Below are 11601 nucleotides of genomic sequence, written 5' to 3' on the forward strand. Positions count from 1 at the left end.
CAGAAAGCTGCTGCACTCCAGCCCTCGTTAACCGGAGTGCCGTTTGGTGAACACATGGCCGATCCAAACAGTTGCATGAGCCCCATTAATTACATTTTTGAACTGTGTTTAACTATACCACACGTTTCAAATTATATCATAATGTGTGCTCGCTGTCTTTTAAACCAAAAACTATTTGAGTATGCAGAGTTCCGCTCCAAATTATCTGTTAAAGATTAAATCAATTTAATGAAAGACGTACTCGTGTGAGCCTGATCAGGAACAAACAGGAGACGAGCAAACTGCGCCACGTCACCATGCTTCACATCCCTACATGATAGGTCCACTTAGTCTTGTGTTTTGGGACAACATAGGTGTTGACAATCATCAGTTTGTCCACATCCGACCACCTCACTGTTCAAAAAGCAGAGCCGCTGTGAGCCCATGCATGTCCCCGCAGGCTGGGACCCCTACATGGTTAAAGGACTGTGTCTCCTGTTGAGGGACAAGCACAAAGGAAGGCCTAACTTCCATCCCTGAGGGGACAATAAGGCCTGTCACAGGGACACTTACCCTGCTCAACACCTCAGCGTCACAGGACAGGTGATGAGACTTCCTGCAGGGGACGAGGATAAATCAGAGAGGAGTGTGGGACGGACAACATCCTCTTTCAGTGGACTTCATGCGAGGGTGAATTACAACAGGAAAAGCTGTCGGAGCGTGACTCTCCTCAAATGAGGCTTTGTTTAGCTTGTCCGCTAACTGTGGGATTTAGACCCAATCTGCAAACCATCTCTCCCAGATGACCCAAACGCTCGGTGTAGCTCATTAGCTCACCTACAGGAGCCATATATCACCAGGCATGTGGAAACCATTTTGATTTCACCTGGTCCGTCTGCTGTAGGGGTACAGTTGAGGCGGAAGCGGCCTGTTCTGGATGTGGAGCGCTCCATAATGATACTAATTGGTGCATAGATGTAGAGGGCATAGTTTTATAGGTCTGAGCTGCTGTGTCTTGAGAGGAAGGTTGTACTGAGGCGATTAGCCTGGATCACAATCCACATCTGGTCCGTGCCAGCTGTTTGACAGATTCTTTTGCAGCACATGGGCAGGCTTTCTGTCTGTGATCCGGACCTTTGAAGTCTGTCTTGATTCCAGTAAGCACTGACTGTCCAGACTCATCTTCCTTTACAGGACATTACAGTATTTCACAACTAAAAAAAACCCTATCCTCACGTGATTACGGAGTTTATTCCAAAAGTCTGAAACAGTGAGAAATACTGTAGGCTTTGTGCGCCAGGTTGCACCTTACAGTTAAAAAATGTGTTTCCCAGTTCCACAGACAGTGAGATCATGACAAGGGAAAATATTGCATGATAACTTTGATGCATTTAAAAGCCACAAACCCAAACTGTTTAAACTTTATAGATGGTTTTAAGAGTTTGTACTTTTCTCTTTTATATAAAAACAACTATGTTTAGCTTGAATTAGTTTGTGGCTCCACTAAATTTACGGCAGGGGAAAAAAAGAAAAATATATAAACAGCCATAGAAACCTCCACTCCTGTAGCATGATTTACATCTCCATCTCCATCTGTTAACTCTGGCTGTAGGTCAAATATGGCTGAATATACTGCTTCTATGTCACACTATCAACTCTGAAATCTGTGTAAGAGAAGATATAACGTCATCTCGAGGGAAAATGTTGTGCAGCAGTTGCAATACAAAGTGGGAAAGAGTGCAAACAGAGGCACCCAGGAGCTCACCTGGTAGAGCAGGCGCCCTACGTGCTAATGCTGGGGATCTGCCGGTTTGATCCATGGCCCTTTGCTGCATGTCGTTTCCTCTCTCTCCCCTTTTCACGCTGAAGCTATAGAATAAAGGCCAAAAATAATCTTAAAAACATAAACAATAAAGAAATATTTGGGGCAAAGGAAGGACTGTTACTAAGAACTCACTTAATGTGAAAAACCAAGAACCAACAAGAAAGCTAAAAGATCAAAAAAGAAAATATCTATGTGTCACTATATTGAGAATATTTTCACTGCTTTACCTCTTTATTAGACAGCTCATTTCAATGGCTCCAGTTCCCTATCTATGCTCTCGTCAAAGCCACCAAACTCCATTGACAAAAACAGTGATTTTGGCTTGCTGAACACAGGAGCTGCTGTTCTACCCTTGCCTTGATCAGTTGGTTAGTTTTTGGTACTGGTTGACTTTGGTGAATCCAAATTAACTCCTTTAAATGCCAAAGGCACCCAATTACGCAAACAAATTAACTAATTGAGGCAGCAGTAGACCAGCAACCTCTGTATTCAGTGACATTAAATCACTGTTTTTCTCAATGGGGTCTGGCCGTGAAGAGAATGATGCAATGGCTTCCTTCCCTGGTTGAAAATTGCTGTCTGATGGTAAGGTAAAGCAGTGAAAGTATTCTAAATACAGCATACACTTCAACTGATAGTGATTTTTTAAGCTATTGAGTTGCTGACCTCTCTACAGCAGTACATTATTAAGCTTCTGTGTCGGTACTTCAGCCTGCTTCTCCAAACTGGGGGTGTGCCGGCTGACATCTACTGTAGGTAAAACTCTGACTAAGGTTAAGTACCTCATACAAATCAACTTCAGAAAATCCTAACTATGCCTTTAAGGTCAAGCTGTGATTCTAAACTATATGAATAAAATTGACTTGACTTGAAAACTATGGACTCCTTGTTTTTGAATCTATATAATTAAAATATGATTTATGTATTTATTATTTTTCTGTTATGCCTGACTGCAAGTTGAAAGTTCGAGCTGACCACAGCTGCTGTTGTTCATGATGGAACACACTACAAAAACCTCTTACAGCCACCTTTCACCCTCTCAGTGTTTGATTCTCAAATGTTTGATTATCACTTTAATACCAGGACTTTAATGAGACAACGCAGAAGGGCTGTTGAGTCAAAACAACAACGTCCTCATTTTCATCTTATTCCAGCAAACTTTTACAGTGTTCAATATTATTGCAGGTGGCAGAGCTGCCATCTAGACATGACAACCTCTCCAGCCTTCCAGCCGACACACACTGACCCACATACAAGATCTAATCCCCTACTTTCCAGTGTTTGTTTTCACAGAAAGCCTGAATGTGTTGGTTTGGGTTGTTTATGCGGAGACCTATTGGCTGACTGACCTCCAAGTCTGTCTGCGATGTGCTTTTCATAATGCCAGCTCCTTCTCTGGTGAGGCCCTTCAACGTCTGGTATTGTTTCACCACAGGAAAGATGTTCTGCCAAAGGCTATGACTCCCTGAGCCAAGTGGAAATACCCAGAGAATGTCTCCGTGTGTGATGAGATTGCTGCCTCTCTCTGTCCTTACACAAATATTGATCTTTAATATTTGGAAATATTACACACACCGCATTCCTGCCATTCTTATTGTACATTTCCTCAGCAAACAACAAGAGCCGTGAGCTGCCCTGAGACATGTCAGCAGATGGCTCAGATCCACAACACAGCCCTTCACACCTCGCTAGGATTCGGCTACAACCCAGACATCAATCAGAGCCGGAGCCCAAACAAAACAATGCTTCATGTACATCCAAACAACTGTGGCGCCGGGTCAACAATTCTGACATATTCAGGTCTTCTCGTGAACATCTTCCTCCCTTTTTTGTGTTTCCTCTCCTTCTTTGAGCAAGTTTGTGAGCACTAAAACAAAACAATGTAAGGGCATGGTGTTCGTCCACCAGATGTAAACTCCAAACAAAAGACGTCGTAATGAGCAGGAGCGTGGTGGGGAGAGGGGTAAAGGTCAGCGCAGAGGGCAAGATAAACAGGAGGACACACCGGCGTGAGCATGTTTAGATCAACCATCAGGTCTGGGCCTTAAGTCGCTGCACTGATGAAGAGATGAGAGGAGGAGAAAACCATTACTGTGCAAAACCATGCTGTGGATAAAAGCAGCACTGAAAATGAAATGACTTTAGAGTTTTGTAAGGTGCTTCATGCAACTCAGAGCACTTGACCAAGGTTGGAGAAAGTTTGAGACAGATCTAATAGTAATCAGAAGATAAAAAAAATACAGCGAGTGAAAATGAAAGCCAACCCCAGATTCAAGCTCATTTGCCATATTGAAATAACAGTTATTCATTTCCATATAATTTTCTGTCAAAGCCACGGGGAGCCATTGGAAAGGGGCTCCAGATTCGCTGGTTGCCCACCCCTGGCATAGAGAAACAAGCTGTAAACACAACACTGACATTATATTAATATCCTATAAAGTTGACATGGCGACTTTTTCAGCAAACAGCTGCTCATTTACACATCCAGCAGAAACAGAAAATCGTTACCATTCATTTGGCATTTAGCTCTGGTTTGGTCTCCAACTCTTGAGGGAAAGATCTGGCTCTGTAGCTGCTAAATGCTCCACATGTTCAGCAGCTAGTTGCAAACGGTGTCTGCCTGCCATTTGGTGCTGAGCATGTGTCGCTCTGCAGCTTTTTACAGGTTTTTTTTTGCTGAGTCAGGAGCTGTAAAACCAAAACAATCAGCTGAAGGATGTTAAAACGCTCCAAAGAGCTGAGGAAAACTGCAGAGTTGGGTGATGATCCTCTTTGGTTTTTACTACAAGTTTCCTCACATTAGCCATTTGTCATCTCATGCATTGGTCATATGAAAATATTGATAAGTGCAGCTTTAACCAAGTGATTATGGAGTTATTTTTAGCCCGAAGATACATAATGTCCTCCTCCCTATGGGTCACACTTCTTGGACTGGAAAGAAACTTTGCCAGTGAATCTAATCTAGGAAACAGTTTCATTAACTCCAAGGCAAATTAAACTACTTTGTCAGAGACAAGGATGGGTGGTGGCAGTAGCTGCTTTGGGACTAAATATACTCATACAGTGGGACTGAAGTTTGGAGGTTTTTATTTCCACAAATTAACATTAAAAGGAATGGCGACTGAGAAAATCCAGTGCCAGTGAGGGACAATGACACATATATAGGGAAAAAAGAAAGAAAATAATTGCCCCACAGCCCTCCTCTTTTCACTCTGTTCACAATCAAACCTGAGAAGCATTTTTCATTCCAAGACAAATGGCATCCATCAAGTTTCAGCGATAGCACAACAGGTTAAGGTGCCCCAGGCCCCTTATCATTGAACTTAACCTACGGAAGACAAAGTGCTACCACAGACGATTACCTCTGTGGCTGCAAATAGCCACCACATGGCTCACAAGGCCGTCATCAGCTACAGAGATGCCAGCAAATGGTCCAAGATGGGCCGGGGCAGGAAGCTGGCCATGGAGCGGCTTCCTTCCTTTGAAGTGTCATTAATCCTCAAGCTGTGTGTGTGTGTGTGTGTGTGTGTGTGTGTGTGTGTGTGTGTGCGCCAGTGTTCTCGTACTGCTATTTTTGTGAGGACCAGTGTGAGCCTTATGCCCGGTCCACACGGACAGGGGTATTTTTGTATAAGGGGTTTTTCCCTTCTTCGTTCTCAAAAAAAGTCCCGTCCACACACATTGTTATAAAAAAATAAATCTCTGTCCAAATGAAAATGCAAAAACACATTTGAAGTGCTGTGAAGAGCGTGCTAAACCCACAGGCAGTGATAAAACCGCAACCCTAAAGCCACGCAAAAAAGAAGAAGAAGATATGCTGGCCAATCAGAAGCCTGAAGAGAAAGCTATAAGAAGGCAGTGACCTCAGTAGCGCATTTTGATAATTCCGTTACTCAATATAGTGGAAAGGAAACTGTACATTTATGTGTAAACATGTCAAAAGTCCTGCTGGCAAGGTTAGAACCAGCACTAGTTTTGACCACGTCTGCCATTCCACAAAATGTCACCTCATATGTGACGCCAGGCCTTACAAAGGAGATAATGGTTCACAATCTGCTGTCACTTGTCAGAAACTCAGCTTTCCCTGTCTACACATCAACACTGACAACAGTTTCTGAAAATCTTCACCATGGATGGAGTTTTACCCAATGTTAGTGACCTAAAACATATGGAAGGAAGGCCAAAAGATATTAAAAAAGCATGAAAATATCTATGTCCGTGTGGACTAGGCCTCGACGCTGTGAGCCAAAGGATCAGTATTGTGATATAACATTTGTCAATATCATGTTACCAAAGGAAGATGCACTGAGGCTCACTGATGTGTTTTAAAGGGGAGTTATAAGGTGTTACAGTGTCGGATGTTCGTATTAAACGTGTAAGTAATGAGGTAAACGTGTAAAAGTAATCTGAATACTCAGTTTCCAATGTTTTTTTCTACTTTTTAGGCAAGATGATATCAGCTCTCAGCAGATTTCATTGTAATATCATCTGCTTCGGGCATGCTACTGCAAGTGTCCACATCACGCAGCCTTTATTGCTTCATGACACTACATGCTAACGTCAGGGAGTAACCAGTAATCTTAGTCACCGATGATATTAATTTCTCCCTATTTTCAGTTCCTGCTGGAACATGTCCGGTTATGAAAATTTTGATAAAGAAGCTTTCAGTGACGATCTTTCTTTGTAGAAAATGCTTGCATACTCTGTTACAGTCACGCCATGGCTGCAGTGATGATGTAGAAATGCAGAAATGCTGACCAGTCAGAGGGGAGGGAGGCTTAAAGAGACAGGCGCTAAAACAGAGTGTCATAGACAAAGAGTGAGTACAGGTGTTCCAGCACCGACAGTACGAAGAATATAATATGTTTTTTGAACACGTAAACATGATCTAGTAGAAACCCAAAATACAAGTATGAACCTGAAAATGAGTATAACAGATCCCCTTTAAAATAGTGTTTGGACAACAATAGAGCTCCATGACCTAGAAGATATCACAGTTTGGCTTTACAGAAAATGCAGAACTTTTTAGTGTATGATCAGTTTACTGTTGCTTTGTCTTTGCATGTAATTTGTTGAAACTGAGAAAAATATAAAATATTACTAGAGTTATTCTTCAAAGAGCTGGCTTACAAAATTTTATGAAAAACAAAACAAGAAGTGTCCCGGTTGCTTTCTGGATAATTCACTGACCCTGCTGTGAAAAGTTTCCTCTGGAACAGTTTTGTACTGAAAAAATACTGCCCCTTTAACTTAAAAACAGCCCTGTTATAAAGTACAGACCAGTGGAAATGTCCACACTTTCAGAAAATGTTCTCACTCTCTAGATCTAAAACTCAAACTGGTCCTCACAAAGACAGTACAAGAGCACTCACACATACCCACTTAGAGTACTTACTAATATATAAGTACAAATGTGCGTATACTCTTAAACCTCTCTCACACAGGAAATTATTTATTTCGAGATTAAAGCATATGTGCATTAACTGTAGCCATGTACAGTATGTATGTTTTTTTCTTTTCCAAAAGCTTTTAGGCATCACGGACAGACAGAAAGTACAAGACAACCTCACTTCTAACATTTCCCAGATTTTTTGCAAGTATCTGGTTTCCTCATGTTAGATAACATGTGTAAACAGAAGCGTCATGGCGGGGCCTTCATCCCTGTCCCTGAGGAAACTGGTTCAAAGACGGCTTACAGTAAAAATGCTGAGGTATTTGAATAAGAAGATGTCTTTAAACTGGGCACGGCTCGGCCCATCAATCCCTTAGAATGTGCCGGAGTAGATGCTTGAGGAGTGTTGTTGAACTTTTTAATACCATATGTCATGTTGTAACTGCTTTAGATATTAAATTTTTAGCAAATATGAGCCTCAAATATTAACTGAAAAAGACTCTAAGAAAGGTTGATGCACACTGCACAAATTGCCATCTTATCCAGTTATTTTTTTCATTATTGAGCCCTGTGAGTATTGCTTTCTTATTTGGTTTAAATAAATCTGTCTGTGCAGTGAGATGATTTCAATCTGTTAAGTAAAGTTGTGTTTTGCCTTCATCTGTCATCTTCCATTTCATGAGCAATCTTTAAGTGTTATACACAGTGATTACTGCTCACTAAGTCAAGACATGATGGAGGTGCAGTGGCTTAAATGTAATGTATCTGATGTTTAACATTCATTCATTTAGGCATTTATGAAGGTCACTGACCAAAAGCTTGCCTTTATAATTGCAGAAACTGGAGAATGCATGATTTTCTTGTCATGGTATCAAGGGTGTCGATTATATTTCAACATTAAGGGGGAACACGTGAAACAAGTGGTTTGGAAGTCCTACCTTAAAATTTTAAGCATCACTTCATTTTTTTGCACCAATATGTGCCTATTCGGTATCAATGTATGGTTTAAATGTCTCTAATTTTGTCAAAATAAAAGTCCACCTGCTACTTTTAGCTTTTTAATGCACATGTTCTTAATACCGAAGGGAAAGTGTCCCCTGCGTCCTCCCCACAATCTTCACCCATGTTTGATTTGTAAGAATTTTCTTGAAAAAAATAAAAATAATAATACATTTTTGAGAAACAAGACGTTCATGGTGCAAAAGTAGACAAAAGTTATTGATAAAATGGAGATAATCTTGTGGTGAACTTTAACATACCTAGCAGAGAGATGGATTCACTCAACTCATGAAGCTCTAGCAAAAGTTCAGTCAGGAATACTTTTCAAGCTCAGGCTGTAAGTTGCTATCTCACCCTGCCATTCACTTCTTGCACGTGTGCTCACTCACTATCTAGATGTCATTGTCTGGGTAGGTCAGTTGAGTCATCAGCTGATTCCCAATCAACCAACAGCGCAGTGACACACCTCCTCTGTCAGCCTATCATCTTACAACTCCTCATTTTAAATATGGTTAGATCTCTGCCGTAGTTCTTTCATCAGCCTCACACGCTTCATCAGCCATCAGCCTCAGAGTCATTAGCCACCACCACCAGTGTCTGGGCTCCATGAAGGAGATTTATCCTGCTGCTGCTCAGATATCCCTCGATCACAAAATATCTCCCTCTGGTGTCCAGGTGCTAAAGACTTCTGTAAAATCTTAATCAGCACAAATCATATGTTAATCTGTATGCTCATATTCTGTTTTAAATATTATCTTTACTTCATTCTTATGTCTCTCCTGACTGAACTACCAGTCTGATCCCTCACAGCTGAAACATCACAGATCCTTTTGGACCCTGGTTGTCTCCCTCGCCCTCTCCGTGCGTGATCTCTCACAGCTTTCACAGGATTATCGCCCCAAGTTAACAGGGTCTTAAACAGTTCACTGGCACCATGAATCGTGCTAGGAATTAGCCACCTGCTACATCGGCCATCCACAACCATGTCGCAAAACTCTACACTCAGGAAGTGACCTCCGAGGGGGGGGCATAAAAGATGGCGTCAAACAAGGTTGAGGTCGCTCGCCACCTCATACACAGTGCTCAGCAGGAAGTGTGGCTTCCTTGAGTCGTGGCTGCGAGGGCAGAGGTCAGGGATCGGGATCAGCAGATCGTGTTACTGCACCCAGATGTGGCCGAGGACAGCGATGGCTCCAGCCTGGAGGTGCCCCAAATGTAGCGTGACTGCAGAGATAGGAACTTCTATTTTGAGAAATGCCATTCCTCTAATAATACAGGAGCGTATTGATCTCTTTTTAAAACCTGTATTCTGTCAAGGCTTGGCTGAGCGTGCTTGCTATTTTTAAACTTCACATTTACGCACTTTCCTAACTTGAGACATCACTTTAACACTTTTCCTGTGGGCTACAGACAGAGCTGCTTCACAGGAGCAGTTTGAACGTTCCTCCACTGCAGAATAACTAAAGGAGTGTGCATGGGGATGTGTATGCACTATGTATGGATCATGTGAGTCTCAGTGTGGCTCTGTTGTGGAGCCTGTTTATATTCTCTGTAAAATATTTCCAGTGGATCTGCATGTGTGCTTTGCTTCCTCTCTCGCCTGTCTGCCCTGTCAAGAGTGATGAGCTTGAGAATGAGAAACAGGTGTGTGTGAAACGTGCAGATCATTCCTTTATCTCTCTTTCACCCCCCGATCCCGACCTCTCTGAGCTGCTCGTGTTGAGCTGTGTTTTATGACAAAGGGGGTGAGGGGAGGAGGGTGAGCAGAGAAAACACAGAAGCAGAGAGGATCGCTGAGAATAAGCAGGACAGCAGCGTGATGCTTAATAAGAACTGCCCACAGCTGATCAAAAAATAGGTTTCAATTAGAAAAGCAGCAGGAAAATAAATAAAAGCATCATAAAAAGGCCCATTTAAATAAGTCATGTGAATGTTGTGTTTTCTGAATGCCACGGTTCACATGTAAGGAACATTATCTGGTGTTATTTTGATCTAAGTGCATCACATGTGACTTGTAACAACATCAAAGGGAATAAAGCTGCTCAGATCATGTGTGATATGTAGTAATTGTGAGGCTATTAAAGGCTAAAAGTCCTCTAAGATAATGTGTGAAGTGCACTGTTGAGATTCATTAATCAACAACAGGAGAACAATACTGATTAAGAACAATCAATCCACTCACACACTGGATTGATATCAGGCTGGTTAACAAGTAGCACAAACAATTAGCATGACTGGAACCACTTTCAAACTATTCAATAGCCTGGGCAACTTATCAGTAATTGATCCTAAAATAAAATGAATGAAAAAATGGTGATCTTCTGAAGATCACCACAGATAGCGCCACCAGCAGGACAGAACTTTAATTTGTGGAACAATTTTTTATGACCAAACACTCTAGTTATCCATAGTAGCCTACTTTGTGTTTAGTGCAAACTAGCAAATGTGACCTGCTAACACACTAAAACAATATATGGTGAACATGTTAAACAAGTTACCTGTTAAATGTTAGCATGTAAGCATTGTCACTGGGGGCAGCATTAGCATACTGACTTTAGCGTTTAGCTCAGGATAGCCTCACAAAGCTGCCAACATGGCTGTACTCCTAAGGCCCTGACACACCAAACAACATCAAAGAACCAGTAGTGACGAAGGCCAGCTGTTGCGTCAAGTCACCTCACGTTGGCTCACGTTGCCTCGGGAACTGTGCATTGGTTCGACAGCCCATTGGTTCGACATCCCATTGGTTCGACATCCCATTGTTCCGACCATATTAAACTCATTGTTCCAAAGTCTGTTCCGAAATCATCATGATGCCCTGTGGTTAAGGTCTGGTTAGGTTTAGGCACAAAAACCACTTGGTTATGGTCAGGAAAAGATCATGGTGTGGGTTAAAATGAAAAAGAAAGTGAAAACACATAAGCTGTGAGCCTGCTCCACCTCAAGCTGGTCGCGGCGCACCATACGCCCGCCGCGAGCCATTCAGCACCGCGGACAGTCGGACTAATGGGATGTCGAACCAATGGGCTGTCGAACCAATGACATGGACCCCGTTGCCTCAAGTCACCAAATAGTTGCACCTAAACACACTGCAAAGACTACAGTAAACGACCAACTAGCATGTATGTTGTGCGCCTGCAGGAGAGGTAATAACTCTCCATTGCAGCAGGTGGCAGTAGCCTGCATTTAGCATTCAAAAAGTTAAACAAGAATATCCACAGGATGAATTCAAGATGCTAGTTAGCCAGTTAGCACTTCAACAACACAACTTGATGCTAAAAGAACAGGATATTTACTGTGCGCTAGCAAACAATATATCACAAACAGTTACAAACTGTTTCTGCTAAAGAGCTCAATGGCTCAAATAACAAGTTTGTTTCGATCTCATGACCTCCTGACTTCAGTC

The sequence above is a fragment of the Epinephelus fuscoguttatus genome, linkage group LG8 (assembly GCF_011397635.1).
Source record: "Epinephelus fuscoguttatus linkage group LG8, E.fuscoguttatus.final_Chr_v1".
Classification (NCBI taxonomy): Eukaryota; Metazoa; Chordata; class Actinopteri; order Perciformes; family Serranidae; genus Epinephelus; species Epinephelus fuscoguttatus.